Here is a 27,522-nt window from a genome sequence, read left to right on the forward strand (position 1 = left end):
CACAACAAGTGATGGGAAAGACTAATTCTAAATAAATTAAGATTAAAGGGAATTTATAACACTTATAAATGTTATAACTTTTACTTCAACTTTTCAATTTGACTTAAACAATTGAAATCCCCAAGTGTTGTTGAGCTAGATAAATGAAGACATGCCTGAGCAAGTTATGTTCATGTGAGAGTCACCTTCTGTAGAATTACCATAGTAAGGTGGGACTGGAATATGTTTACTTTGCATGCATTTCATGCTCTTCTTGACTTTCTTTTCTTTGGGAAACTATAAAACTTTTCAGGGCTTGATTTTCCTAACAAGTGATTATCTAACAAAATTCATGTCATGGTATTATTCCACTTGAACACTTCTAAGGAAGCCCAAATAAGTTTGTAAGTGACAAGTGATTAGGGACAAGATGTGGCCACAAGTCTTTATTAATAACCTTTCTATTTTTTTTTCTTAGCATCTTCTGAGTGTTAAAGTTAAGAAGGGAAACATAAGAATATTTTTACTAATTTGAATGATAAGCATGTAAAAAGAGATTCATATATAGTAAGATAATGAACAATGTTTTCCCTTTTATTAATTATTTTTCTCTTTTCTTTTTATATCATTTTTGTTTCAAAATGCTCCAGTGGATGGAAGAAATTTTCTCTTGAGTCAGAGAGCCTACGTTTACACCCTCCCTCTGAAACTTACTACCTATAGTAGCTTTAGACAAATTAGCTACTCTTCTTGTACCTGAAGTCTCTTTTAATTCTAATCTGGGATCCAATGACTTCTAACATCTCCCATCCCTTACATAGTAAATAATCTTTGGGAATAAAAATTTTTATTGAAAAGAGAAACTATATATCAATTAAATCTGATTCCACAGCCACTTATACATGCTAGGGAGGAAAAAGGTGTATTTTCTTATCTCTTTTGTGGGACCACATTTAGTCATTATAATCAGGTGGAGTTTGGATTTAGTCATCAACACAGCTTAGTTTAATTTATTTTCTTTCCATTTATATTATTCTTTTCCTGTTTTTTTTTTCCTTCATTCTGCATCAGCTCTTGTGTATCTTCCCAAAGAACTTTTTTCCTTTTCTTTTTTAAAATCAGCACGTTTTCTGTGTTGACATTTCCCCAACACTCTGGAAAAAAAAAAAAGAAAATGGCACTTGTTGGACTTAATATATCCATCAAAAATCGAAGCAGATGAGTCAGAGAACCCAGTTCTAAACCATTAGCTCTCTAACATACTTCATATGTGACCTTGGGATATTTAACCTCCATGGCCCCCACTTTTCTTACCTCATTTTGTTCAGCTGCAAAATGAAGAATTTGGAAAGGTCTCTCCAGATTCAACACTGTGATCCTACTCTAAGAAAATGGGAGCTGCTTCTATCCCAATTGTTTCTGTCAAAAGAGAAGAATGGCTTTTGGAAACCTATCTCAATAGGATCCTCCAGTAGGTACTCAGTCAGATGTTAGAGATTATTTCTTTTGAAAATACAAGGGAAAGTCTAATATTTTCTTTATAGTGGCAAAGATTCTAACTTAAACTTGACATAGTTAGGGAATGTCCAGATCAACAATGGAGAAAAAAGATATGTGGGAAGAAAAGGATCTGATAGTGAATTTAGGTTTTCCCATCACCAAACCTTGCTTGTTGACTAATTGAATACTGATCACTTACTTTTGGAATAAAAACTAGAATGAGACAATTAGGACTTTGTTCTAGGGATTGACATAAGGGATTTTTCCCCATTTCAATCCCTTGGCCTCTTTCCTAAGAAATTATTTTTTTGTCCTAGATGAAAGAATTCCTAGTTACCTCATACCTTATTTTATTGTACTTTGCTTTATTATGCTTCAAAGATATTTCATTTTTCAAATTGAAAAGTTGAAGTAAATCTATATCAAGCAATTTTTTTTTCCAATAACTTGTCCTCACAAAATGGCTCCATCTTATATTTTGGTAATTCTCATAAAATTTCAAACTTTTTCATTATTATTATTATTACTGTATCTATTATGGTGATCTATAATCACTGCTCCTTCTTTTGGGATACCAGGAATCATGTCCATATATGAGGGCAACCTCAAGTGATAAATATTGTGGTGTTCTGACTGTTCCACCAATTGTTCATTCTGCTTAAATCTTCCTGGTCTTCCCTGAAAGGAAGAGCCAATTTACATGGCAAATTCATTGTGTCTTATTTTTAAGATTTTGTCACAGCCATCTCAACTTTCAGCAGCCATCCACACTGAAGAAATACCCTCTATCAGCAAAATGATTATGATTCATTGTAGAGTCAATGATAGTTAGCAATTTTTGGCAATAGTTTTTTTTTTTTAATTAAGGTATGTACATTGTTTTGTAGACATGATACTATTGCCCACTTAGTAGATTACAGAAAAGTGTACACATAACTTTTATCTGTATTGGGAAACCAAAAAATTCATGTGACTCACTTTATTGTGATATTCATTTTATTGCAGTATTCTAGAATTGAACTGCAATATCTCTGAGGTATACCTGTACTCTAAAGCTGTTCCAGTCTATGAATGAGAAGACATAATTACATTTATATTGAGCTACTCCTCAGGGAAGACAGAATTAACATGGTATTCATACAGCCTGATCATGTGCTAAATTAGGGTAAACGATTCTCTTCAGTGATTTATAGGATGATTTCTAAACGAGTTATTCCTAGAGTTAGCCTTTATCTCAGATATCTCACACAATTAAAGAAGAGTTAGTTTACTAGATTTATAATGAGTGAAAGCCATACGTTTAAATGTAATTAAAGGTGTATAATCTTCAATACTATTGAATTTCATCTGAAACTTGAAAGAAAAGATACTAACATAAATGCTTATGCAAATAAAGGAAAAAGAGGTGAAGGTGAGAAGAGATAAAGTTTTAATTGATGTTAAGTCAGGTATATTTTTGTGGGTGGTTCACAGTGATTCATGTAATTTTTTAAAATTTGGCACATTTTCAAATTTAACCTAATTTACCCAGAAAATGATGATGACACTCCTTATGAATTCTATTAGTGGCAATTTTCTTTCTTTCTTTCTTTCTTTCTTTCTTTCTTTCTTTCTTTCTTTCTTTCTTTCTTTCTTTCTTTCTTTCTTTCTTTCTTTCTTTCCTTCCTTTCTTCCTTCCTTCCTTCCTTTGATTTGTCTGCTTCAAATGTTTTATTTTTTAAAATAGCCTTTTTATTTTTTCAAAATACACACTTTGCAAAATCTTGTATTCCAAAATTTTTCTTCTTCCCTCCATACCTCCCCCTTCCCCTAGACAACAAGCAATCCAATATAGGTTAAATGTGTAATTCTTCTAAACAAATTTTCACATTTATTATGCTGCAGAAGAAAAATCACATCAAAAGGGAAAAAAAGAAGAAAAAAACAAGCAAGCAAACAACAAAAGATGACAATACCATATTATGATCCACATTGAGTCCCCATAATTGTCTCTCTGGGTGCAGATGGTTCTTTCCATCACAAGTTTATTGGAATTGCCCTGAATCACCCCATTACTGAAAAGAGCCACATCCATCACAGCTGATCATCACATAATCTTTTTGTTTCTGTGTACAATGTTTTCTTGATTCTATTCACTTCATTTAGCATCAATTCATATATGTCTCTCCCAAGTCTTTCTGAAATCAGCCTACTGATCATTTCTTATGGAACAATAATATTCCATTACATTTATACACCATAACTTTTTCAGTCATTCCCCAGCTGACGGGCATCCATCAGTGGTAATTTTCTTTGCTTAATTTCTCTGCTATTTTCAGATTAGAGAATCACAATTTGGCACACAAAATCAATATGTGTATGGATTTTTTTGTTATGTTGAACAAGCTTTGCTTCCCTCATGGAGTATAAGGAATATTCATTCCAATATATAGCATAGGTTACATGGATTAAAATAGCTCCTGGCTATAATAATGTAAGGTTCTGATTAATAAAAGATATAATTGTTAGCTATAAATAAATAAATAAATAAATAAAAATAAGAATAAAAAGATTTTGATTGGATTTTTGCAAGAAATTCTAGATCTATTAACTGTATAAATACATTCAGTACCAGTGATAGTTTCCTAAAATATATTATTATATATAGAGATATATGTGTGTATATGTTATATATATATATGTGTGTGTGTGTGCATGTGTGTATATATATGTATATACACATATATACACACTTGCACACACACACACACACACACATATATATATATAGTTGGATGAATATATAGGTCACTTAATCTTTCTTGTCTCATTTTCCTCATCTATAAAATGACTCAAAGAAAGAAGCAGCAAATCATTCTAGTATCTTTGCCAAGAAAACCCTCAAAAGGGATCACAGAGGGTTAGACATAACTGAGGAAAAACAATAAAAACATGTGTGAACATATAGATAAACAGGTCATGCCAAACTAGAACTTTTAATGTAAGAGTCATTGAAAGATGTAACAGAGAAAACCTTAACTGATGATCTGCTATTATCAAGAGAGGTAATAAACAGAAAGATATATACATATCAAAGAAGTTTAGCATCCTCTTAGAGGAGATCTGGCATAAATTTCATGCCAAAGTGGGATTCCTCCTACATGAGGAGGTCCTACAAATCCTCCTATTTCTGGATCCAACTGCACCAATCCAAAAAAAATGCAGAAAAGACCATAAACATAGGAAAGAATCACTATGAAGAATCTGTCCTCTGTATCCAAATAGGAAAAATAAGTGAATAATGAATACTTATTGTTTACCAGGGATTTTTAACCTGAGGTTTACAGGAATGGGTAAGTGTGTGTGTGTGTGTGAATACATCGTACTAATGATTGAACTCTCTGATTTATAGTTTGGGGATCTGTTATTTGTAAGTCCATGAAAGATAAGTGAGTTTCAATTTTATAATTCTAGCCATCAGTTCATGTCTTCCTAGATATTTGATTAGTGTTTTTTGCAGTAATTTTTACAGTGTGCAGTGATGTGTTTTATAGTTTCTACTGATTCTTTCCTAAACTCATTGATCTCAGTCCAAATTCCTTATGGGTAAACTTTCTGTAAAATTTATGGTAGCAATGACCTGACTCTAAATTACCATCATAAACCCCCACCATTTCTATAACAAAATATCATGACACCACCATTTGTCTCTGTTGACATATTGTTGGCTGAATTCATACAGATGTTGCCCATAAAGAGCCTTCTGATTTCTCTCATATCTTAGCTGTTTTATAGGCTCCATCTGGAGGTAAACAGCTTTCCATTACACACTATAAATCTAATAGTATGTACCTGTTATCAGAACTTACTACTGTTCAGTAAAATAGTGTCAACTAATTTCAAAAATATTTCTAGAGGTTTGGGGTTTTTTAACCTCTTTTATCATGTGCTGTGAGAATGTCTATCTTCTTCCCTATTTTAGGAAAGAAACTATTCACCTATTCTGTATTTTGATTATACACACACACACACACACACACATACACATATACATATACATATACACATATATACATATTTACTTATCTTGTGTTTTGGTTTTACATATGGATATATATACACACATAAATACACATACATATCTATAGACATAAATATATGTTTATATATGTATAAGTATATATAATATATGTATATGTGTATGTATATATACATAATATATTTTAGGATACTATCCAAATCTATTTTTGCTATTTTGAAAATATACATTAAAATTAGAATTATATAGGTGACAATTACTTTAATAGCATTGTATCCCTGTGCTATATACATAAGTATTTAAATACTATGGCATTCATTCAATCATAGTAGAACATACTCAAGTTTAAAAATTTTATAATAACCAGAAGAAATATGTATAAAAACACATATTGAGTGAAATCATTAGGTAGGAAGATGAAATGTTTCTATTATTTTCCTCTTGGGAAAAAAACTGCTCTGGTATTTGTGAAAGACAGATAAAAGGAATTACATAATAATAACAGAAAGAAACAGCAAACCATTCCAGTATTTTTTCCAAGAAAATCACAAATGGGCTCATGAAAAGTCGGACATGAATGAAAAACAACTGAAGAGCAATAAGTGTTTTAGCTATAATTTTTTTGTGTTTAGCTTTGATTATATGATTCTAGTTTCTGATTGTTATTATCATTATCTATTCCATGGTTAAGATTAATATAACATATATTAACATATGTTAATATAACATAGCATTATATTGTTCCAAAGTTCAAGAAAAATGACTTATAGGATTATAGATTTCGAGCTAGAAGAAACCTTAGAAGTCATTTAATCTCTCTCTTTAAACAAAAGGAAACTGAGGCACCAAGAAGTTAAGAGATTACATAGCTAGTGTTTGAGATAGAATTTGACCATTCTTTAGTACTTTAGCCATGGTTCCATGCTGCCTCCAATTCAGTTGAACAGATATTTACCTATTGCTTACTATGGGCATAGAACTCAGTAGAAAAAATAAATCTTGCTTTTAATTCTCAAAAAAATTTAGTCTTAATGGAGAGACAAGGGGAAGCAGTCCAAAACTAAAGCAGGTCAGTTTTCAAGTGTTAGAATTAATTGCATAAATAATAAGAGCTGGAGGAAAGTCAGAGTAGGGAGAAATCCACCCATATCCCCATGACTCTCCCCCCTTTACCTTCCTCCCCTACTTACTCCCTTTCCGAGTCAATAATTGTCTCAGAATCCACCTGAGCTGGCCAAACAGAAACAAGACCAGATACTACCAAAAATTCTTTCTCCAGTCTCCCCATTCTGTCATCTCAGAACACATGGTATCTCTGGGAGGAGATATCTTCCTTCCTCGACTGGAGGAAGTTAGGTGGAGCAACTGATAGAGTGTTTGGCCTGGAGTTAGAAAGACCCAAATTCCCAGTTTTCTTTGAAACTATCCATTTCATCATTTCTAATGGCACAATAATATTCTGTCACATTCATATACTACAACTTGTTTAGTCATTCCTCAATTAGTAGGTACCTCTTCAGTTTCCAATTGAGGACTGCTGCAGAAAGTTAAGCATTTTTGCATATATGAATTATTTTCCCCCTTTGATCTCTTCAGGCTTTAGTCTTAGAAGTGGCATTTCTGGGTGAAGAGAAATGGTCAGTTTAATGGTTTAGGGAATATAGTTACAAATTTGTTTCCAGAATTACAGGGTAAACTCATAGTCCACAAATAGTGTCTTAGAATGCCTGTTTCCCCCCCTATTCTTCAATATTTGTCAATTTCCTCTTTTGTCGTCTTTGTGAGTTTTCAGAATATTTTCAGAATAAATCAAATTTGCTTTTCTTTTACCATTAGTTATTTGAGGTACTTTTTTCATGTGATTGTTGATAGCTTCCATTTTTTCCTTTGATAATTGTCTATTCATATCCTTTGACTATTTATCAATTGGGAAATGATTCATTCTTATTTGAATCAGTTCCTTATGTATTCTAGAATGAGATGTTTATCAGGGAAACTCCATACAAAGTTTTTTGTTAGTTTTGCTTTCTCCCCAGTTAACTATTTCCCTTCTAATCTTAACCGCATTGGTTTTGTTAGTGGAAAACTGTAAAGGGCTCTTGAGTTGATGCACTGAGGTCAAACAATCAAGCACTTGAGGCTAATTACCAATAGGATAATACTCTATAAGCATTTGCTTGGAAAATGGCCCTCCCCATTATCCTGTGCTGGCTTGATAATTGGTGTATACAGAGAATTGTAGGAGGGACAAGGGGGTGGAGTAAGACTAGCCAGAGTCACTTGGCAGTAGACAAAGAAGAAGGCAGTTGTGGAGATCCTGTGTCCATTCTGTTTACTTCTACCTCTAAAGACCAAGAATAAAAACCAAGGACTCTTGTTTATCTTAACTCTGGTTATTCTAAGGTATGTAGGGTGCTAACTCAGTCTTCACATTTGGTGCCCAACTTGTGGTCCAAGGACCCTACTCTCACTGAAGAAGTCTCTGGTGACCAGGAAATAGGGGGAGTATTTTAATAGACAAACAGGGAACTTACTTTGTTAAGTAAACTAGTAAACTTTTCTAGCCAAAATGGGGCAGATACTGAGAAAAGATTCTCCCACAGCCCCAGCCCCCGCCCCACCCCCGCCCCAAGGGGTCATTATAGAAAGCATGCTTACATTGATCAAGGGACAAGGCTTAATTGTAACTTGGTTGCAGATCGCTAGACTGTTGGGTACATTAGAATGTATGTCCCTTTGGTTCTTAAAGGAAGAAGATGTAGGGACAGATAATTGGAAGCTGGTAGGAGATCAACTATGTAAATACTACAATAATAAAGATCCTCATTCAATTTCCAAGGAAACATTCTATGTATACAACATAATATAGTTAACCTTAAAGAATCTTGCAAGTTAAAGAAAAAAGAAAAATTCTAAGAACAGCCAGATGAGGAAGTGTGAGGAAAAAGGGGAAGACAATGAACAGACTAATGGCTATATCACCAGAGGGCATGAGGAGTTAAGTGAGGATGAAGGGCATGGTGATTCTCTCACAAGGCAGCTTCAACCCCACCTACACCAGAACTGGTTCTTGACACACCCCCATCAACTTTACCTTCTAGGAGGGAGGGATGAGGAATAATGGGAGAGGTGACACCACCAGCAACTGCACCCCCAGCAATCACCCCCTCCTAGGACTAGATTGCAAAAGGCATTACTTAAAGCCATAGAGGAAGGGCAGAATACAGCTAATTTGAAAGTAAGAATGTATCCTGTGATTCAACAATTTAACTCTTCAGGTCAAGAAAGTAGAAGATACACTCCTTTTGATATAGAAATCCTCAAAGACCTGAAAAAGGGTTGCACTCTTTATGGGGCTACATCAGCTTATGTTAAGATGTTATTACAGAATTTGGCTTATGAAGTCTTAACCCTTAGGGACTGAAAATCTATAGGAAGGACATGCTTAGAACCTGGACAAAACTCATTGTGTCTTTCTGAATATAGGGAGCTCTGTAGGATACAAGCCCAACAAAATAGGAATAGTGGAGTTAATCCTCCAATCAACTGTGACCAACTAACAGGTGTAGGTTCTTATGCAGAAATTTCAGTACAGATTAATTACCCCATAGCAGCATATGAGCAAATTGCTGCTGCTATCAAAGCATGGGCTTCTCTCCACAATGAAAACGACAAAGGTGAAGCCTTCACAAAAATTGCACAAGGGCCAAATGAAACCCTGCTGATTTTGTGGGACATTTGCAGACAGCTGTTATACAAACTAATGGTAAAAATGCAGTAACAGACATTTTGATAAAGCAACTTGCTAAAGAAAATGCTAATGAGGTTTGCAGAAGAATTATACTAGGACTACGCAAGGATGCTCCTTTAGAGGAGTTCATAAGATGCTGTGCCACAGTGGGCACAAATGCTTTTTATAGCCAGGCTATGATGCAGACCTCCCAAGATCCCAACATGAGGAGACAGGGTCCCTTTTGACAAGGGACTTCCAGAAAGACTCGTCAATGCTTTCAATGTGTTAAAGTAGGGCTTCTGAAAGCTCAATGTTGGCATAGAGATAGAGTGAGAAAACAGGGTGACAGAACAAGTCCCAATACCCCATATCCAAAATGCAACAGAGGCTTCCACTGGGCTTCAGAATGTAGACAGATTCAGGAAAATGGGACAAGGGGCCCAGCTCCAGGATCCCAGGCAAAAAATACTTGGGGAATGATGGCAGCCAATGGTGCACCCAGAGAGTGCCTAGAAATCCAGTACCCAGACGTGACCAATCAGCCAGGAAGCAACCTGATGGGAGAAAGGGATTACAATTGGGGAGAATAGAGTTGTATGCAGCTGGGACTACTGAAATATCCCTTGGAAAGGTGAAATGTGTTCCTCTCCAGCCTATGGATCCCTTGCCTCCAGGCATAGTAGGCTTGATCATTTCACCTCCTGAGAGTACTTATAAAACAGTGTCCATCCACACACTGATGTGGGAAACTGGGGAATGTGTAGATAATATCCCAGTGTATACAGGCAGACAATGTGTGACTTATCACTCAGAAGTAGTAGCATCAGGTTTACTGATACAGACACCTAATAAGCAATCTGGTGATATTCGCCCAGATTCTGACTCCAAGCAACAAAATCCAGGAATATACTGTGACAGCTAACCGACCTATGCTCATGATCTATATAAATGATATACTATTAGAAGGATTGGTAGACACTGGTGCAGATCATACAGTCATTAGAGGTGCCAACTGGCCCAGTCACTGCCCAAAGATTATAGCAGACACCTACATGTCTGGCATAGGAGGATCAGTAGCAACTGAAGTTAGTGCTACCCCTTTGAGATGGACTTTTGAAGGCAAAACAGGAGTTTTTCTCCTTTTACAGTTGAAAAAATCCCCATCAATCTGTGGGGAAGAGACATTTTATAACAATTGGGGTTAAAAATGAGTACTTCGGGATTTTTTAGGCAGGGCTGCTGTTGAAAGCTTGCCAACACTTTCACCTGTTCCTATCCAATGGAAAACTGATATACCTGTGTGGATAGAACAGTGGCCCTTAGGGAGCAATAAAATTCAGGCCTTATTAAATAAAGTACAAGAGCAACTTGACCAAGAACACTTATAACCTTCTCTAAGTCCTTGAAATTCCCCAGTATTTGTTGTAAGAAAGAAATCTAGAAAATGGAGGATGTTGACTGATTTAAGAAAGGTAAATGAACACATGGAAACTATGGGAACTCTTCAGCCTGGACTTCCATTTCCTACTCAATTGCCCAGAGAATGGCCTCTTTGGATTATAGACATTAAGGATTGTTTCTATTCTATCCCTCTAAATAAGAAGGATGTGAAAAGATTTGCCTTTTCAGTGCCCAGCGTTAACTTAGCTGAGCCTTATAAAAGGTATCAATGGACAGTTTTGCCACAGGGAATGAAAAACAGCCCTACTATGTGTCAAATGTATGCTGCTGTTGCTCTTAGTCCAGTAAGAAAAGCATTTCCAAAAGTAATGTTATTACATTACATGGATGATAGATAGGGATGTGCACCTGAGGAACAAATGTTAGAAGCATGTCTATAAAAGACCATAGAAACACTAAGATACTACAAATTGCACATAGCTCCCGAAAAAATTCAAAGGCAGGCTCCTTTTCAATATTTAGGATATGAAGTATATCCTAAGGTGCTTACAGTACAAAAACTTTCCTTAAGAACAGAGAAGTTAAACACCTTAAATGATTTTCAGAAATTGATAGGAGATATCCAATGGATGTGACCAGTGTTAGGCTTGACTACCTATCAATTACACCCATTATAAGACATTTTAAGGGGAGACAGTGCTTTAAACTCACCACGCCAGCTTACAAAAGAAGCTCAAGAGACTTTGAAAGAAGTTGAACTGACTTTATCCAATGTGGTTGAAAGAGTCACTTAACAACCCTTGGAAATATCAGTTTTTGCTACACAAGAGGCACCCACAGCAGTCCTTCATCAAGGAGACAGTGTGATAGAGTGGATGAACCTCCTGGCACAACCAAAACAAAGCCTTACTCCTTACCTGATGCTTGTGACTAGAATTTTATTAAAGGCCATTAGGCAAGCAGTACAATTATCTGGGATAAGACCTGACAAGATATACACTTTTTATACTAATGCATAAATTAATGTATGCTGTGAAACCATCCCAGAGTGGCAAATTTTATTAGCCATGGCTACAAATTTTACACACAGGTCTCCATTAAAGATAAGCAGACTATTACATAATTGGCAAAGGATTCTTGAAGAAAAGGTTTCTAAAGTTCCTCTTAAAGGACTTTTTTTTTTTTTTTTTTTTTTACAGATGCATCCAAACTTAACATTTGCACTGTATACTCTTGTGACTTAACTATAAAGAGAGTAGTCAGAACTCCTTTTCAGTCCACTCAGCAGAATAAATTGTATGCAATCATTTTAGCTCTTATTATCCAGGTGATATAAATATATGATTCAGCCTATTCAGTAGGCATGATACAAAGAATTGCCACAGCCCAAATAAAATTTGTAGCCTCTAATATATATCTTTAAGATCTTTAAGGAACTTCAAGAGCCAAGTGAGAAAGCATCCAGGAAAGATTTATATCTTGCATGTCCACTCTCATAGTGGTCTTCCAGGTCCTATTTTTGATGGTAATTCAAAGGCAGATAGCCTTCTAACTATGTTGGCCAATACTCCTTTATTCCGAGAGGCCCAGGCATCTCATCAGGCTGTCCAAGCTTTACATTTACAATTTGGCATAACAAGAGTGGAAGCTAGGAGCATAGTGAAAAGCTGTATGGCTTGCCTTCCTTTCCATGCTCTTACACTGCCTCCAGGGAAAAACCCTTGTGGTTTGAGACCCAATGAAATTTGGCAAATGGATGTGACCCATTTTAAATCTTTTGATCGCCTTTTATCCACATTGTGGTAGACACCTTTTCAGGATTTACTTTTGCAATACCAGCAGCAAAAGAGACAGCCCGAATGGTCACTGAATTCCTTATTCAAGCATTTGCAATTATGGGTGTGCCACAAGAAATAAAAACAGACAATGGACCTGCATATACTTCTAAACATTTTGCACACTTTTGTGCACAGTATAAGATTTTACACACCATTAAAGGCATACCCTTTAATCCTCAAGGACAGAGAGGAGAAACAGAGACATTAAGAGAGTCCTCCAAAAGCAAAAGAAAGGGGGAGCCACAGGTAATCCTAGAGAACTTCTAAATCTAGCCCTTTATATAATTACCTTCTTGATTTTTGACAAAGATGCAATGGCTCCAGCAGACAGGTTTTATAACCCACTGGAAGGGCACTGTCTAGTGCAAGCAGCTCCACTATCTTTAGATAATCACCTGGTGATGTGGAGAGACCCAGAAAGTGGTAAATAGAAGGGACCAGATAGGCTAACTGCTTGGGGGAGAGGGTTTGCTTGTATCTCCACAGCTGGAGAAGGAATCAGATGGGTGTCAACAAGCTGCACTCGCCTTGTCCTTCAGAGAGAGATCGAGCAGACCCTTGAAACGAAGGAGAAGACCCAAGAAACATCGGGTGGTTCCGTTGCTGATTGTGCCCACCACTGAAAGAGCATGGCAATTATGGTGTTTGACTCATGGACAAAAAATTGTTGTACTTCAAAACCCTCAGGAATCACTGGAATCCCTGAGATGCAAAAAGATTGTTGTAGAACTTCAAAACATTCAGGAATCATTGGATTCTCTGAGACATGATAAGACTGTTGTAGGACTTGAAAACCCTCAGGAATCATTGGATTTTCTGAGAAATGATAAAACTGTTGCAGGACTTCAAAATCTGCTGGAATCATTGGATTCCCCAACAAATAAAAAGACTGTTGCAGGACTTCAAAAACTTGCGGGGATTATTGGATTCCCTGATATGTAAAGCAATGGACAATAGATTGGTTTTAGACTATCTCTTGGCTGCTGAAGAAGGCGTATGTGTGACTGCTTGCTGTTTATATACTCTCCTTCTAGGACTTCTGGCAATCTTTTACAACACCATGTTGATTTATATTGTTATATCATTACTTGCATGTACAATTCATGTTTGTTACACCATATCAAGCCTGCACTGACTGTGGGGAGAGTCACCACTAATAGCCTGTGCATTATTGCTATGTGCTTGTGTAATATCTCCCATGATGATGGAGTTATGCATACCTGTTTCTAATAAAACCCTTCAACCCAGAAACCCACTAGCAATCCCCATTTCCCTTTGGTGCTTTTCATCTCCCTTCCTGAGATGTCAGGGTGGGGGGAGGGAGGCGTGGTCACCTCCTTTTTGGGGTTCTCACCTCCTTGAGAAGTCAGGGATGGTGTGACCACCTGTGCTCTAAAACAAAAGAAAGTGGGAGATGTAAAGGGCTGAAACTCTTGAGTCATTGCACTGAGGTTGGTTCAAGCACTTAGGGCTAATTATCAATTGGACAATACTCTATAAGCATATGCTTGGAAAATGGCCCTTCCCACTATCTTGTGCTGGCTTGATAATTGGTGTATACAGAGAATTGTAGGAGGGACTAGGAGGTGGACTAGCCAGAGTCACTTTGGCTGTAGACGAGGAAGAAGGAGGTCGTGGAGATTCTGTATCCATCCAATTCATCACTTCTACCTTTAAAGACCAAGCATAAAGACCAAGGACTTTTGCTTATCCTGACTCCAGCTGATTCTAAGGTATCCAGGGTACTAATTCAGTCTTCACAGAAAACCTTTTTCTTTGTATCTAATCAAAGTCATTATTTAATCTTTTTGTATTCCTTTCTATTCCTTATTTGCTTGTGGACTCTTTCTTTCCCTACACATAGGTTTAAAAGACAATTTTTATTTACTCATCCAATTGCCTAAGAAGTCACTATATATCGGTCTTCATTTACATTTTAAAGTTTCATTTAAAATTTATCTTGGTATACAGTTCAAGTTATTTCTGCCAAACAACTTTCCAATTTTCTTATTAGTTTTTGTCACATAGTGAGTACCTACCCCAGGAATGGGAACTTTGGATCATACTTTGCTTCTCCATGTTATATATCTAATTGATTCTACTGTTCAATCTCTTTTTATTTTTTTCTTTTCTTAGCATTCAAATCATTTTAATGATTGAAGCTTTGTAATATAGATTGAAATTTGGTAGCGCAAGGTCCTACTCTTTCCTAATTTTTTTCTATCACTTTAAGGAATCAATTTCATGTGTATTAGGTATATACTGCTGGTTATTTTTTCTTAGTGTTGAAATATAAAGTGAGGAAGATGAAGGGAATATCTAAGATGAGAGAAACTAGTGCATTAATAAATTGAATTTTTATTGGTCCCCTGTCTTTTTTCCCTTCAATCATGGTGTTTAAAATATTTTCCAGTTTTTAGACCCCTACAATGGGAGCTATATTGCAATATCCTGTAGTGAGATGGCTTTATCACAGGTGAGAAAGTTCTTTCTTCTAGACATATCTAGAGATGACTAATACCCTTGAGGTATCAGATTAACATTTGGACACAACTCAGATTGTCATGTACTCTTTCTCAACTCTGTTGTCTAGTCATTTTTCAGTTGTGTCTGACTTTTTGTGACTCCATTTTGGGGTTTTACTTGGCAAAGATACTAGAGTAGTTTCCTATTTCCTTCTCCAGCTAATTTTACAAATGAAGAACTGAGGTAAGCAGGGTTAAGTGTCTTGTCCAGGGTCACATACAATTAATAAGTATCTGAAGCCAGATCTGAATTTAGGATGATTAGTCTTTTTGATTCCCAGCAAAGTTTTCCATACACTGTGCCAGTTCTAATGACCTGCTGATTTTAGTGGACAATGAAGTACAGAAGTGTCTGGATAGGTATATCTTTCTCCTATGTATGCTTGAAATTTGAAACCCTTTTTATCTTATTTTATTTTGCTCTAAGAGAATCCTATTTAGCAATTAAAAATAATTGACTATTAAGTAATTGAAATATTCTATGTGAGCCTTTTGAGCAGAGGAGATTGCTATGAAGAACTGAATTCATGTATTATCTGATCATTTCATCATTCACATCAAATTGAATATTTACCAATTTCCTTTCTCCAATAAAAATGGAAGGAAGGGACAAAGACTAAACAAGAATTAGAAAGAGTAAAGACTTTGGAAGGGTAAGAGATAATGACAGTAATAGAGATATAATAAGATGAGCTATATGGTGTTGTAAAGTTCAACTTTCTCTAAGTGTGTGGGTCAAAGGTTAATTTATGTAATATAAAGAATAACATATCTGTAATATAAATGCATGTAAACTAATATTTATTTGGCATTTTAAAGTTGGTAAAGTACTTCATGTTTATTATCTCATTTGTCTTTTATGACAATCCTGAGAAATAGATATATCATTATTTTTACAAATAAGGAAATTGAAATGGGTTGAGGTTAAATGGCTTGCCTATGACCATATAGCTAGTAAGTATCTGAGGCTGGATTTGAACTAAGGTCTTCTTATCTCTAAGTTCAGTCCTGTATTCATTGCACTGAGATGTCCAACATATATAATGTTTAGGTCTTTCCTGAGTTAATTGAACTACCTTCTCTATGTTTATAGAACCCATATTTATCCTTACCTTTTTCACTTCCTTCTCCCTTTACATTCTAAGGTTCTCCCCATTGTATGAAAAGTTGCTCTTCCCAGTATAGAAAAGAGGGATTTTCCCCTCTTTCTGACATTATAATCACTCTTATAATACTTCATCCATCCCTCTGACCTCCCATCTCAAGTTGGATGGTAAGCAGAAAGGTCTGACATTAGGGATAGGTGAGTCTTCCCAAATGTCTCTGAAATTATATTGTCTATTCTTTACAATACAATATTTTATTATATTTACAAGCCACAACTTGATCAATCATCCCCCAACTGATGGACACCATCTTAATTTCTAGTTCTTTGTTGTAATTAAAAGAGCTACTATAAACATTCTTATATATACGGGTCTCTTTCCTCTTACTTTGGGCTCCTTGGGATCAAGACCAATATCAGTGTAGCTGGGTCACAAGATATGCAGTTTAGTGACTTTTGGAGAAGAGTTTCAAATTGTTTCTCAGAATTTCACCACCAGCACATTAATGTCTATTTTCAGGAAGCCTTTCTTAAAATTATCATTGTCTTAACTGACAATATTGGCTAATCTGATAGGTATAAGACAGAAAATCAGAAAACAATCTGCATTCTCTAATGACTAGTGACTTAAAGCATTTTTGTTAAATTGCTACTGATAGCTTAGATTGTTTTATCTTTCCACCATTTGTCTCTCTCTTGGGAGGGAAATGTCTTTTCTGGTTTTCTATGTCTTGAGTTGGGTACTGTACGCAATTGGAAAGTTGTCTTCATTTATGGTATAAGATGTTGATCTATATTTAATTTTTACTAGGTAGCTTTCTAGTTTTCCACTCCAATATTTAGGTTTTAGGAGTTATTAAACACCACCAAACAATGTTCAGATCCTTCTATATGTTTTGTACCAAATTTGTTCCATTGACCAATTTTCCATTTTCTAACCAGTACTAAATTATTTAAAATATTGATTTGTAATTCTATAAAGTAATCATTTGGTAGTCTGATTTGGTATGGCACTGAATAAATAAATTTAGGTAATATTATCGTTTTTTATTATAATGGCTCAACCATGAGTAGATACTCTCCAATCATTTAGATATGAGTTTATTTCTATTAAAATGTTTTATAGTCATATTCAAAAAATTTCTGTATGTGACTAAACATTTTATACACTAATTAATCTGAGTCTCAGTTTCCCCATTTATAGAATGGGGATAATGATTCTTGCACTACCTACCTCACAGTATTATTGAAAGGAAAGTACTTTGTAAATCATAAAGCAACATGATTTATTACTATTAAAATAATAAAAATAATCTATTTTTATTACTCTGTCCTGAATAAATATACTTCTTTAATTTTATACTTTCAGTCAACTGTTTCACTTTAATACTTTTTTTAGTATTAGATTATTTCTCATTCCTTCGTAATTGGTCTTTATTTGGTATTTGTAGAGATTGTTATACTGAAAGCATGAAGGAGGAAACAAGCATTCATTACATGCCTGGTATGTTCTAGGTACCATACTAAATGCTTTATAAATATTGTCTTATTTGAGTCTCAAAACCACCTTGGAAGGTATTATTGTTCCCATTTTACATTTAGGGAAACTGAGGCAAACAGAGGTGTGGGGAGTTTCATATTTGTCTATCTCCAGCACCTAGAACATAGGGAGGTATCAAAATAATTAGTAATTGATGGATTGAAAAGGAACAGAAATTCTACTGAGTCCACTTAGTGAAAAGGAAAGAGAATGGAGAAGGAATGAGAAATAATCTAATACTAAAAAAAAAAAAAGTATTAAAGTGAAACAGTTGACCTTGAGACCTGGGCTTTTGTGGATTTTGATATTTTGCCTACAGGAAGGTTCAAGGTAGAAGATAGATAGTCTGATACCTCCTTCAAGCAATTGTTAACCAGCTGTCAATATTCTGCTCCTAAGGTTCAGTCCTGTCTTTATGACAATAGCAATCTATAAAAGATAGAGGTTTATGAGCAGAATCTAATGTTAAATGTTATAAACTACATATAAATGTAGTTATAAACTACATAGTTATATATATATATATGTATATAAATATCTAAGTATAAGTCTATGTCAAGCCTGCAAATAACCCTGACAGAATTACCCAGCAGAATTAACAAGTAGATCTAGGATCCTATGAAAGCGAGTTGCCCAGTATTGTTTTAGAAGTGAAGTGGATTTTTTAAAAAATTTGATTAGGGAGTTTATACTCTCAAGGTAGAAATGCTGTGATTATGGTTTGTTGATTCTCTTTTTTCTTTTACCACAAAGGAAAGACATGAATTTATCAGAAAATTATGGATATTCTATTTGAAAGAAGGTCTCAGAAAGTTCAATTAATATCAAATATTTAATAACGAATCTAAAAGGCAATAGCTGTCTGTAGCTAAGATAAGGGCTCAAAATCAGAACACCAGAATGGGTTTGAAGCAAATTCTGTTCTTTACTAGCTGTGTGGCTACAGAAAAGTCATTTAATTCCTATGAACCCTAAGTTACTCATTTCTAAAATGGGGAGATTCATAGTAATTACCACACAAGATTGTTGTGAGGAAAATGATATATAAAATGTAGGTTATTATTGAAAATGTTAGAAAACCTCCTAGCAGCAGAGAAAAGCTGCTGATAGGAATTTCCATGCCAAGTTGGTTTCAAATTCCAAAGCTAGAACAGTTATAACTTTGAAGTGTAATCAGGGTGAGTTAGAAAGAAGCATTGTCACTGAAGTCTGGGAATGGAGCAGTGCTGAATTAAATAGTGAATTAAAAAGTTAAAGATTAATGAGAAAGCATCAGATTGTACCTAGATATTTATTTCCTTAATTTTTTTTCTTTTGCTGTTTAATGTTTACTGCTTTTTTTATTTTAACAAAGGTGTGTGTGTGTGTGTGTGTGTGTGTGTGTGTGTGTATGAATATTTTTTAAAACAGTGGAGGATAAGGATCTCCGATCACACATTTGTGGTTCCGTATGGATGGAGGTCCCTCCTGCCACTTGGTGGCAGCATATTCTAATTGCATGGACAACAGACAACAGCTATCTAGATTCAATTTTAAATTTAAAAATAAATGGTCAGCATTACTATCAAGCACATATTAAATATATGTTTTTTCCTAAACACTATAAGGCATGGTCTCTCCCATTAGGAAGTATACAATTTAATTAATTACATCTAGGATGTACATGTATATATAAAACTTAAATGTAATAAATTCACAATTCAAATTAACACAGACCAAATGTTAAAATCCCACTAGTGAGTGCTATAGAAATTCAGAATAGAAAGAGATATCAGACTGAGGCAATAAAATAAAATTTTATAGAGGAAATGAGATTTGAGATGACTAGAAGTGAAAGGATTTAGGGAAATCAATAAATGAGTATTTATTATATGTGCCAGGTAGTCACTGTACTAAGGTGCTGGGGATACAAAGACAAAAGTGAAAAGTCCCTGCCTTCAAGGAGCTTATAGTCTTAAACCAAGGGAGACAGCATGTACATAAATAGGGATGTACAACTGTAATCAATGTACACATGTTTATTAAGTGCTTACTGTAGGCTAGTCACTCTGCTAGATGAAGAGGATATCGTGACAATAAGATGGTTGCATTACAATGGGAGAGGAGAGGAAACAGAATAAACACACAAAATATTTTAAGTATTAAACATAAGACAGTTGGAGAACAAGGGCTCTAGCAGTTGGAGGGATCATGGGAGATTTTATATAGAAGGTGGTATTGAATTAAGCCTTAAAGGAAAAGAGGGATTCTCTAAACTGAAATTAAAGAGGGGAATGTATTCCAGGGATGGAGAAACAGCTAGTTATGGAGAAGACTGATGGAATGTTTTATGTAAGAAATAGAGGGAAGAGGAGTAGGATTGCAGAGTGTGGAAATGAGTGCAAGACACAGTAGGGCTCAAAAGATAAGTCCGGATTGTAAAGAACTTTAAAAACTAAATATCTTAGAGGCAACAGTAGGTCACTAGAGTTAAATGAATAGGAAAACCATTATCAGATTTGAATTTTAGGAAAATCACTTTAGCAAATGCAAAATAGTTCCTAATAATTTCCTTTTTGTCTTCATTTGTCATGAATTACCTCTTACATTTTTTATTACTGATAATTAGATTTTCCTCTTTAAAAATCACACCAGCTACTAGTTTTGACATTTTATTTTTATAAGCTTAGTTTATCAGTTCAATAATTTTTTTTTTTTTTTGCTTTAAATTGCATTAATTTCCTATGATTTTCAGAATGTCTACTCTGGTGTTTAAATGGTATTTACTAATCTGTTTTCTAGGTCTTTAATTTGCTTGACTAATGCATCAATCTGTTCTTTTTCTATTTTGCTAATGAAATGTTTAGAGATTAATTTTTTTCCTTAGGCTAATTAGGAAGAAGTTGCAGTTATCAATAAGGCCAGCGCTAATGAGAGTCCAAACTAAGGTGATAGTTGTGTTGGTAGAGAAAAAGCATTAGAAATACAAGAAGAAATAGGCATAGTATAAAAAAGACACTATCTCTGTTATATATAGGGTACAGATAGTGTCTGTCCCATACACACACACACACACACACACACACACACACACACCCCTATTGTGTATTGTGTCTAATGGTAGCCGTTTCTAGGGTGGGCAGAGGGAACAAAAAAATGAAAAAGAAATTTACATGTTATCTTTATTATATATGTAAAAGGAATGGCAAGTTGTACAAAATAGATTGGCAGTTTCACATGTAATCATATTTTTATTATGTCATGTTATAGAAATGTTTTATTCCACGAATACAAACAAACAAACAAATAAATACTACCCAAAAAAAGAAAAGGGGGAAATAGGCATAAGTTAATGAATAGTTGTAATCAGTTTTACCTTATTAGGTTGGGAATTAAAGATTGAATGTTGTAATCAGGCGAGAGAGAGAGAGAGAGAGAAGGGAAGGAGGAAGAAAGAGACAGACACACAGAGACAGAAGAAAGAAAGAAAGAAAGAAAAGAAAGAAAGAAGAAAGAAAGAAGAAAGAAAGAAAGAAAGAAAGAAGGAAGGAAGGAAGGAAGGAAGGAAGGAAGGAAGGAAGGAAGGAAGGAAGGAAGGAAGGAAGGAAGGAAGGAAGGAAGGAAAGAGAAAGAGATAGAAAAAGAAAGAGAAAAGGAGAAAGAAAGAAAGAAAGAAAGAAAGAAAGAAAGAAAGAAAGAAAGAAAGAAAGAAAGAAAGAAGAAAGAAAGAAGGAAGGAAGGAAGAAGGAAGGAGGAAGGAAGGAAGGAAGGAAGGAAGGAAGGAAGGAAGGAAGGAACAGAAAGGAAGGAAGGAAGGAACAGAAAGAGGAAGGAAGGAAGGAAGGAGGGAGGGAAGGAGGGAAGGAAGGAAAGAAGGAAAGGAGAGAGAGAGGAAGGAAGGAAGGGAGAGAGGAAGGAGAGAGAGGGGAAGGGAGAGAGTGCGGGAAGGACAGAGGGAGGGAAGAAGGAAGGAAGGGAGAGAAAGAGGGAGGGAGGAAGGGAAGAAGGAAAGAAGGAAGGAAGGAAGGAAAGAGGGAGGAAGGGAGGGAGGAGGAAGGAAGGAAGAGGGAGGGAGGGAGAAGAGAGAGAAAGAGAGAGGGGGGGATTGAGGAATGGAAGAAAGATCTTCCTACAAGATGGTGTAGGAAGAATTAGCATCTGATTGGACATGTGGTATGAAGAAACACTCTTCTATAGGTTTTTTTCAGCACTAAACTGTAGGTTACAGACTGGAAAAAAAAAAAAAAAGTGGTACCTCTGACAGAAATAGAAGGTTTGGAAAAGGAGCAGGATTTGTATGGATAAAGCAATTTCAGTCAATTGATGAGAGGAAATGGAATGGAGTAATTTATATAGACAACTTTTTTTTTTAAATAAGTTTGCCTGAGAAAGGAAGAAGAGATAGAGGAAAATCATTTGAGCAGATGATAAAATCTTGTGAAGTTTTTTTTTTGCTTATTTTACTTTTGTTTGTTGTTTTGTTTAAGAAGGGGCATGACTTAGACATATTCGAAGGCAATTGGGAAAAGACTGGTAGCTAGGAAGAAGTTGAAGATAAAAGGGATGACTGAGATTGCAATCTGTTGGAAAAGATGGGATCAGGAGCTTATATGAATGGGTTGGGCTTGGCAAGGAGAAGAGCTACCTTTTTGTCAAGAGACTAGGGTGAAGGTGGAAAGGGTTGGGGCTGATGTCAAGAATTTCTGAGATAAAGAGAAGGACAGAAGGACAAAAATGGGCAAGTTCAGAAAGGATTGAGCTCCAGACATTCCATTGTACAAGAAGGAAGGTCGGTTGAGCTGTTTGTCCCTTAGAATACAGTTATCTTTTCCACATGGTGGGGAAAAATGTTAAGGGTGCAGCACCCCCTGGATCTGGAAAATCCATGTAAAATGTTTTGGTTGTCCCTTCTGAACTTTTTTCCTTTGGGAGGTGTTTATAGTACTTAATTGTAAAATTGGGGTCAAATATTTGGTTTATAGACTCTATGACTCCTGCTGGCCTTCAAGTGTCACCTGAGGCTTCTGCAAAACGGTTCCAAAATTCCCATTTAATTTCTTATGCTGACCCATGATATGTTGAAACTGCAATGGAGAAAGTTAAGATGGAGAAGGGAGAACTGTACTGTGTTAACAGTTGAACAACTTATCCTTTGCAGAAATCAAACCCCCAGTGAATTTAATGACTCACACCTCCTTCACTGCACCTCCCCCCAAGAAATGATATCAGTATCTGCAGTTAGAATTGTAAGTTGCTTTACACATGAGTGTTCCCTACATACGTGCTGCATTGTCATTTATCCTATTACAGTTTTAATAAGATTCAAGATACCCAGATTCAGTGCAGAGAAACACTGAATACCCAAAATATAGCCAGCCAGCTTTGTTGTATTATAATTGAAAAGAATAATCCAGGAAGATGGAAAAAAGGTCAGGTCTGCCAGGGCACCAGATGGAATTGGGTGCCCAAACGATAAAAGTCTGGTGATTTTTTGGTAAGATTCCAATCTGAGTCCAGCAAGCTTAAGCACTGAGGAAAGGGACAGAGAACCTGGACTTGAGGTCTGGTATTCATTCATTCACTCTGGTGGGGGCAGAGGAGGTTCTTGGGGAACCGAAGTTGATAGTCCGATTCCATCCCCCTCCTCTAATTAGGAAAGAGTTTCTCAAAGGGACACAAGAGTTTTGAACTTCCTTGAAGCTTTTTCATTTAATGGGATGAGGAGGCAACCAATGATATTATACCATTGTACTTTCTTTGTGATCATTCTTCTACCCACAAAATATATGCATGTTTGTGGGAAGTTGAACTCTAGCTTCTGTAAAGGAAAGTTTAGTAACTGTCTCTGTTGGCTAATTGTTAAAGGAAAGTACTAGAGTAGGAGTTCATGAACCAAAGGTTAGATAGCTCACATTCTTCAAAGGTAACCCCTAGAATCTTGATAGCAACTGCCTCGATGTGGATACAACCCCCTAATTTGGGTTAGAAAATAAGCCCAGAGAAACCAGGTTCTTGTTGGGTGGCCCTGGGGACTCATCTTGTCTTTGCCCCAGGCAACTTTCTTTAAGATCCATAAAGGCACTGAGCAAAGTCACAGAGATCAGACTTGGGTCTTGCTAGAAAAAAAAAATTGGGAGAACTTTCCAGAAGGGAAATAAAGAGGAGAGAAACAGAAAAAATCAAAGAGGAAAGTAGATAAGAGGAAAAGAAGAATTAAGTAGACAAAAAAATACCCATTCAGAACATTCCCTAAAAATCTAAAACAAAAGAAAACCTAAATATATCCTGTCTGGAAGCCCAATGAAACTTAGAATTGGAAAAGAAAATATCTATTCTTAAATAATATATTAAAATAAAAATTTAAAAAATATTGAAAAATCTTAAATTAAAATCAGATATATCACATTAGTACATTTTACATTATATTCATTATCTTCAAATTTTTTTTTGCAAATTTTGACACTTGTAATATGCAATAGAGTTAAAATTATCTGCTTGCAAAATGCAAAGCTTTTAAAAAACTTTTTCTAAAAGTTAAAATTTTTAAATTTTCTTAATTAAAAGTCTTAACTTTTTCTAAAAGCTAAGTTCTTAAATTTTCATAATTTTTCAGAGCTTTTTTATTTGAAAACAAATAATGGAAATATTTTAAATAAAGTGTTTTGTTTCTAAAATAAACATTAGCCACTTGAACTTTTGGAATTAAAAATGAAAATATATAATTTGTCATAACAAAATACCGTTTGCTGCCTTTTTAAAATTACAACTTTATTAATTAATGCATTTTAAAAATAATTGTTTTAGAAAAATTGTGACTGTCTTATAATAAGACAAGACTATATTGTCATACCAGAAAAATGAGGAAACAAACTTCATATGGGGTAAAAAAAAGTATGAAAATAGGGCAGTTAAGATAGTTGGTGGGTAAAGCACTAGCTATGGAGTCAGGAGAACTTGAATTCAAATCCAGCCTCAGCTTAATACTCACACAATGGATGGAGTGCTAGGCCTGAAGTCAACCTCATCTTCCTGAGTTCTGATCTAGTCTCAGATCCAAAGCAATTAACTAACTATTTACCTCAGTTTCCTGAACTGTAAAAATGACCTAAAGAAGGAAATGGCCTTCACTCAACATTTCTGCCAAGAAAACACCAAATGGAGTCACAAAGGGTTGACACAATTAAAAACCAATAAAAGGCAACGTCCCATTTTCTAAAGCAACTCTCTAAAACAATCACCTGAAGAACATATTACAGTCAGCATTAATTGCATTAGTAAGAGGGAGTTTCTTCACTGGGCATATAGATCAGATTGTTTTACAGAGAGAGAGAGAGAGAGAGAGAGAGAGAGAGAGAGAGAAGGGTGCAGGCAAATGTTTAATAACCTATTCTTCAGGTGGGGGGAAATATTACACACATGCATTAGTGTGCTGGCAAATGTTTAATAACCAGCTCTCTGGAGGGAGGAAATGTTTGCAAGATATATTTTCAAGTTTAACCTATATTAACATTTTATGCAACATTTTATAAAGTCTAGACAATCAACAATAATACAAGCCCTTATTTTTAGCTTTTACTGATTTCTACCATGAGATATAAATACAATGAAAATTAAATAGGTTTCCACAAGTCAGTTTGAGCAAGCTCCTACAGCATACCCCAATATTATAAATATGTGTTTTTATACACATAGTGTATGGTCATGCATGTATATATGGCACAGTGGTTAATTAGGAACTACTTGACTGAGGCCATAGGTTTTGATGTCTTGTAGTAATCTCTGTTCTTTATCTCACCCTGTGAGGTTCAATACTGTGAGGATTCTTAACTCAACAGGAGAATAAGGTTCCCCATTTTCATGTTCATTGTTTCCTCATCCTCACTTCTGCTATTCCAGCAACAATTTGATTTTAAACTCTAGATTAGCCCTATCCTCAAAAGTGAAATTAAAAGAAATACCCAACATATATCATAAATCTTTCCTGCATATTTATTCCCATATTGAAAAGGGAATGCCAAGGAAAAAAGAATCAGAATTATTTTAGACAAACATACATTTTATACTGATTTTTATACAAAAAATTCTGTAGCATCACTACTAGAATATAGTTTTTTGTGAGGTTAATATTCAAATTTAATAGGGACACAAATAGCTTCATCTCAAGGATGCTAACAAACCATTTTACCTTTCATCTCCATTGAGCACAATCCATCAAACACCAAGCAGAATCTCCTTTCAGGTGCTTTCTTTCCAGAGGCAAGGATTTTGCCCAATCCTGCTCCTGCTGCTTTGATCACAACTGCTCCCCTTGTTGTTGGCAGTCACTATGTCAATGCTAGAATAAAGGAAAACACTGAGAAATCAGGGGCTCCTGTAATAAGCCTGGCTGAATGAGTCCACTTTCCAAGTGGGGAGAGCGGACACCAGAACATCCTGGTCCATCCTTATCTAGGGTAGGGAAGGCTTCTTCCTTCTTCTATCCCTGACTGACATCATTCCAATTTTTTTTTGACAATTACCTTGAAAAACAAATCAGTCAGAGGCTACCTCTTCTGCTCTTGTGTGGCACCCCGTCAGAAGTTTTAACTTCTGACGAGGGGAAGATGGAGTGACTGAACCTAGCTATATATAACAAAAAGTAGGCAAAAGATATTTATGAATATCCAAATTTCCTTGAAAGTCCCGGGAGTCAGAGAGAATATCTATACACGCCCTGAAATTGTACTGTGGGGGTAGAATGAAGAAGAGTCCATGTATTTGACTGGAAGACCTTTATAAGACTATGAGGATACTATAGATATGATAAAATAATATCACCACATTTTCAGCATCTTCACTCTAATTAAAGAACAACCTTAAAGGTCAACAACCTTAAAGGTCAAGTGTCTTCATAGTCCTTCAGCTCCTACCATAAAAAGGGAAACTGCTATGTAGACAGGTATAGTGTTTATATCAAAGGGTGCCACATAATTTTCCTGATACAGATTCCAGTTATTTCCCCGCTTAATTCACCTCTCTTCATACTTCTGTGAGATTAAAATCTACAATCTTCATCATGTGTACAGAAAAGAGTGGCTAATAAAATGTTAACCTTAATATGGTGCTTTCAAAGCCTTGATGCAGCTAATGTTTCATTGACATTCTCAGAACAAGCCAGTAGGTATCCATCATTGGATGGCTATAAGAACTCTTAATACAGAGGTCAAATGATTTCGTCAAGGTCACGAAACTCTTCAGTAACAAGCTAATGGTCCAAGTCTTTTTCCACTGAAAGCAATAATAGCTTTGATTTATAGAACTCGTCACGGTTCACAAAACTCTTTGCCTTATTCAATCCTCCCAACAACCTGTTGAAATAAGCAATACAGGTATGATTGATCCCTTTTTACAGGTGAGAAAACTGAGATTCAGCCAAGTGAAAGGACTTTAGCCAAACCAGTAAAGTAACAGAGCCCATCTCTTGGACCTAGCCAGTTTCTATACAGCAATAATACACATATGCACATATATATTATGGGATTTAGATAGTGATGTGTGTATAGGTATATATACATATATATAAATTATTTCCTCATATAGATGTCTGTCTACACACATGTGTATTTGTATACATGCACAGGCATATATGCATAGGTTTGTAGTACACACACAGAGATACACATGGCTATGTATGTGCATGATTGTTTGTGTATGTATACACAGGTATCTATATATATTCATATATGCATCTATTTATACATTATACATATACAAATGTTTATACATAGCTATATTCATAGTAAATAGGCAAACATGCATGATATGTGCGTACATGTTATATACACACATATATACATGTGTGTGCCTGCATAGATATACATGCCGTGTGTGTGTATGTATCCTCTGCCCTCCACCCAAAATCCTC

General features: G+C 35.4%; 1 long non-coding RNA gene across 1 annotated transcript; it reads right to left on the reverse strand.

Annotated features, from left to right (window-relative positions):
- Positions 1–809: 809 nt before the first annotated feature.
- Positions 810–27,342, reverse strand: LOC127556891 (uncharacterized). Its single transcript, XR_007952557.1, has 3 exons — positions 25,804–27,342; positions 1,294–1,398; positions 810–1,133 (listed from the first exon to the last, which is right to left on the reverse strand). It is a non-coding gene; the product is annotated as an uncharacterized LOC127556891 (long non-coding RNA).
- Positions 27,343–27,522: the final 180 nt, after the last annotated feature.

This window comes from Antechinus flavipes, chromosome 1 (assembly GCF_016432865.1).
Source record: "Antechinus flavipes isolate AdamAnt ecotype Samford, QLD, Australia chromosome 1, AdamAnt_v2, whole genome shotgun sequence".
NCBI classification, from domain to species: domain Eukaryota; kingdom Metazoa; phylum Chordata; class Mammalia; order Dasyuromorphia; family Dasyuridae; genus Antechinus; species Antechinus flavipes.